This window comes from Sinocyclocheilus anshuiensis, unplaced genomic scaffold (genome assembly GCF_001515605.1).
Source record: "Sinocyclocheilus anshuiensis isolate Anshui unplaced genomic scaffold, SAMN03320099.WGS_v1.1 scaffold1496, whole genome shotgun sequence".
Taxonomy (NCBI): Eukaryota; Metazoa; Chordata; class Actinopteri; order Cypriniformes; family Cyprinidae; genus Sinocyclocheilus; species Sinocyclocheilus anshuiensis.
Genome location: NW_015538031.1, coordinates 512,254 through 517,681, shown reverse-complemented (window position 1 = coordinate 517,681; position 5,428 = coordinate 512,254). Strand labels below are relative to the sequence as shown.

The 5,428-nt window shown below is 37.0% G+C and overlaps 1 long non-coding RNA gene across 1 annotated transcript in view; it reads left to right on the top strand.

The window, feature by feature from the left end:
- The window catches only part of LOC107680497 (uncharacterized), a 16,375-nt gene extending 11,313 nt beyond the window's left edge, over positions 1-5,062 (top strand). Inside the window, exon 3 of the long non-coding RNA XR_001633156.1 lies at positions 5,052-5,062. This is a non-coding gene — a long non-coding RNA (uncharacterized LOC107680497). The remainder of the gene's footprint in view (positions 1-5,051) is intronic.
- The last annotated feature ends 366 nt before the right edge of the window (positions 5,063-5,428 follow it).

The following is a 5,428-nucleotide window of genomic DNA, read 5'->3' as shown; positions in this document are numbered from 1 at the left end:
CTTCCGGAAGAAATGCCCATACAAGGAGTTCCACCCTTCATTACGTCATGAAGAAAAAAACCCTCTGAAACTTGTACAAAACCGGAAGGAGTATATTTGACACAGAAATACTCTGTTCTACATTCATATCGTTTTTTGAAACTTTGGCCATGTTTAGCATGAGAATCCAACTCTTTAACAGTGTAAATAACTCAACATGCATGAAATAGCAGTAGACCTCCCCTTTAACTTTGCAACTACATGTCAACTTAATCCACTGTCCCTAACCATAAGTCTACTATAATGAGAGTTAGTTGACATGTAGATGCAAAGTTATATTAATTTACAAAGTTACAAAGGTTATAGTTTTATCCAGCAAATATGCCTTAAATTGATCAAAAGTTGCTGATCATTTGAAATTTCTATTAATAATTTTTGGAATTCTTACAAAAATCCTTTCAAAGAATTCCACAAAAACATTAAGCAGCACAACTGTTTTCAACATTGATAAGAAATATTTATTGAGCACCAAATCAGCATATTAGAACGATTTCTGAAGGATTACGTGACACTGGTAATGGCTGCTTTAAATTTAGATTGGCACAGGAATAAATTACATTTAAAAATAATTAAACGTTATACGTGAAAGCTGGTTTCTCAGTGATCTGTGCAGTCAGAATCACATTCATCTACTTTGAGGTTACAGAGATGAAGTCCTAAATGAAGGCAGCTGAGATACCTCACTCAACCTGTCACAGTGTTTGTGGGATGGGTCGATCCAGACCCGCCAAAGTGACCTTCTTAGTTTTCTGTTTTTCCTTTAGTGGTCGCTGATCTGATAAAGTCTTTGATAGGTGGAAGCAATAAGAAGGAATCTCACCTCACTCAGTGGAAGCCAAACAGATGAAATCCAGTGGGATTTGGGCTCAGCTGTAACCGTGTGAGCAGCAGGGGTGATTAGACAGCGAGGTCTGCAGTCAAGGTAAAGCCCACGTTAAACCAGCTCAGTGTCAAACTCCACCGTAATGCTCTTAGGAGCAGACAGGATGCTGAGCATCTTCAGTGCCGTTTAATACCCAGAGTGCTCTAGGAAATCTCGCTGTAGCCGCCCCATTCAGGAAGTATCTTGAAATATATCAGTGACTGCTGCTGAAGAATTGAGATAACATGGCCAATAACTTTAGAAGGCAACTTTTATGATTAGGGCTCTGATATTTATCAGAACGAAAAAAATCAATCAATCAATCAATCAATCAATCAATCAATCAATCCACAATAGCCCATATCTACATTGTAAATAATAATAATAATAATAATAATAATAATACATTCAAAGATTACATTTTTCAAGAAAATACAATTTCAGTTTTTCTACTTTAAAATGTTATGTTTAATTCAATGTGTTTTGACTTGCCATTTCTTTGTAATTGTTTGTGTAATTTACTAGCAATTTCTGAGGTTTTTGTTGTTGTTTTCCTCCACGTAGATGATCAGGGCCTGTACTCATGAAAATTCTTAGTACAAAGAGTTGCTCCTAGTGACAAAATTCTAAGAAAATTCTTAGAAATGTGGGTGTTTCCTCTTAAAATTAATGAAAAGATCCTAGTAAAGAAAAAAGTAATTCAGAAATGTACAAGGACTTTTAAGAGGCTTAAGAGTTTCTTTAGCAGTGGAGAAAATCAACAAAACGTGAAGAGGGAGAAGAGATGCATTGCACACAATGCATGCCAGTGAGTTAATAAGACACTACACATTAGATCGTGGAGTGATCATGTTTGACCGTGATCATGTGATCAGTGATAATGACCGATATTATTAGAAACACGCTAACATCTCCGACACAGTTTAAAAATGCCATAGCGCCAGAAATGAAAGTAATCACTACATTAACTACGGCCATGTTCACACTGTCAGTTTTAGGGATTGACAACCGCATTTCCTTAAAGGTGTGAGTCTCGAAATGTCCCGTTCAAACAGCAGCTTACAGTAGCATCTCATCTGTATTAACGTGCAATGAGAGTCAAGCCCGTATAAGCATTCGCATCCTTAACATGGAGGGAGAAGAAATGTGTTGCACAATGCATGACAGTGAGTTAATAAGACGCTACACATTAGATGGTGCAGGGATCATGTTTGTGACCGATCTTATTAGAGACACGCTAACATCTCGGACACAGTTTAAAAATGCCATAGCGCCAGAAATGAAAGTAATCACTACATTAACTACGGCCATGTTCACACTGTCAGTTTTAGGGATTGACAACCGCATTTCCTTAAAGGTGTGAGTCTCGAAATGTCCCGTTCAAACAGCAGCTTACAGTAGCATCTCATCTGTATTAACGTGCAATGAGAGTCAAGCCCGTATAAGCATTCGCATCCTTTTCTGCATCCCACACATGACACTGCATTTGAGTCACGCACAGAACACAAAACTGACGGAAACCGCTCCAGTGGAGAACAGTGACTGGATCTAAAACTTTCAGATGACGCACAGCTCATTTCTTGGTCGCTGTAACTTACCCAGAGTGAAACCACACATGAGCGGCTCTCTCGCACTGTACTACAACTGGTCGTTAAGTTCATACAGCGCGTGTTTTCTGAGAATGCGGTTGTGAGTCCTGAAAATAGACGGGTGTGAGTTTGGTTATAGAATGCTGTTGTCACCCCTGTAAATAACTGTAAATGCAACCTTGTTAAGGACTCAAATACAGGACTGACACTATTATTCTGCTGCTGTGTGAACGTGGCTTTACATTAACATATTTGGCAACTGGAAAAATGCAACTTTGCAGCAGTGATGATTTGGGTCTGTCATAACCTTCTACAAGCAAAGTGATCACACAAACAATTACAACACTTTCAGAACCTTATTGTGTCACTGTTTGTTTTCTACAAAATACATTAAGTATGACAGCATGGTAAATAAAAAATAAACTATATATACATATATAATGAGAGAGAGAGAGAGAGTGTGAGTGAGTGAGTGAGTGAGTGAGTGAGTGAGTGAGTTTTAGAACGCATCTTAACCCTTAAAAGAGGTCTTAAGATCCAAAATTGTTAGGAGTACGGACAGGGACTTTTAAGAGGCTTAAGAGTTTCTTTAGCAGTGGAGAAAATGGACGAAACATGAAGAGGGAGAAGAAATGTGTTGCACACAATGCATGACAGTGAGTTAACAAGACGCTACACATTAGATGGTGCAGGGATCATGTTTGTGACCGAGCTTATTAGAGACACGCTAACATCTCAGACACCGTGCAGAAATGCCATAGCGCCAGAAATGGAAGTAATCACTACATTAACATATTTGACAATTGGAAAAATGCAACTATGCAGCAGTGATGATTTGGGTCTGTCACAACCTTCTATAAGCAAAGTGAAAGCACAAACAAGTACAGCACTTTCAGAACCTTATTGTGTCGCTGTTCATTTCCTATAAAATACATTAAGTATGACAGCATGGTAAATAAAAAATAAAGAATATATATACATATATAGTGTGTGTGTGTGTGTGTGTGTGTGTGAGAGAGAGATAAAACAGGAAAAATTACGCCTGTCAGTTCAAAGTGAAGGCTTATAATAGACCCTACTCTTAAAAGCGCTCTTTTATTCCCTTTTTGGACAACCAACCAATCACAGTCTTCAAAAGACTGTCATACGTAGCAACGGGGTTAGCCCCGCCTCCTCACTAAAACGAAAGTTTTTGTCTTTTCCTCGTTTAGAGTTGCTCTCAGATTGGTCCTGAATCGCTCTTAAGCTAACACTCTTACGTAGAAATGTTTAAGCTAAATTAAGAGCACTCTGAGAGGATTCTTAGAATCTGTAGGAATACGGGCCCAGGTGTGTGTGGGTGTCTCTGTGCACTTCATAAATTTCATCTCCAGAGCTGCTCTGAGAGTCACTTCACAAGCATTTCTCCATTTAATTTGAAGAAAATTATCGCCAAATATACACTGAGGCTACGTTTACACTAGTGCATTTTCGTTTTAATGCTACGGTTACACCTGTCATTTACACTACCCCGGCATTTTTGAAACTCGAAAATGGAGACTTTTGGAAATGCTGCAGACCCCGTTTTAGTTTGAGTAACATGTGTTTCTCGGTTGTGTTCGTTAGATGCTGTTTTAAAAGGGAAACGCACTAGTGTAATCAGGGCTTAAAACTCAAAGGTCTACATAACAAGCTATCGAAATAATTTCTTCAAATTAAACCAAACTTATGACAGAAATATATTTTAAAAAGTAGAGTCAAATGTATTTCAAAAAATAACAACAATAATAATCATCATCATCATTTAAGAAATATCATATAACCAAGATATTTTTTTCATCCATGTTTTAATTTATACAGTATACAAGTACTGTTGTGCAGGACCTTATTTGAGGGGGAAAAAGGCAATATTGTTGTTGTTGTTGTAAATTAGGTGGTATATTTTTGTTTGATTGCATTTTAAAAGATTAATTAAATTGTTCACTTTTATTAAGTATTTTGAACAGACACTGTTTTTGATTATATATTTGTATGAAAACAGAATTTATTCTGAAACATATGATTTCATGGAGCTCATTTACATTATCTTACAAACAAACATGTTTACATTCATTTTCAAGGTCTAACAAATAGGTGGAATGCATTTTCCTTCTCCATTAATGGTATGAAATGAACATTGTGATAGATATTTATTATCAAATGAAATGGGGAAAAAATATTGTGATATTTTTGGTAAAATATCATCCTGTTCTAGTCATGATTTAACAATACTGTCAGTTCAATGATAATGAGATAATTATAGTGAGTGTGTGTTGCTGTAGATGTGAAGGTGCAATGCTGATTAGAGTTGTGTTGAAACAGTGCTGTTTAATAATGGCTCCTCAAAAACAGGACAAAATCGAATTTTTCTTTCAGTGTGTGTAAATGTGTGTGGGGTCACTTTTATTCACCACATTACGGCTTTTGCATTTGTTGTTTGCATTTTGCATATGCAATTTGGAGTCAGCAGCTTTTCCTTTTTTGTATTTTTTTTCGGTGTCTTTTCTTTTATTGAAATTTTGATGTAAAAAGAAAAATCTGAGTGCCTAACCCTTTATAATATGATTATGAAAGTGACAATTCCACAGGGGGATCCAAATGGCCCTTTGTAATCCTCTGAGAGAGTATTTATGTATCTCTCTCTCTCTCTCTCTCTCTCTCTCTCTCTCTCTCTCTCTCTCTCTCATTCTTGTTATTTCTGTATTCTCTCTTTCCTACTCGAACTCAGTCTCTCCAAAATGTCTCTCTCCCCTTCCAGTTTTCTTAGTTCTTGCTGTGAAACATCTCTTTTGCCTGGCCCCAGAGACGCAGGATTCCTGTTAGTTAGCTTACGTGCTGAGTTCAGAATGAAAAAAAAATTGCAAATTGCATCTCTCCCTCACTCTGTCAGCAGAAATCAGGAATGAGAGAGTATGACAAA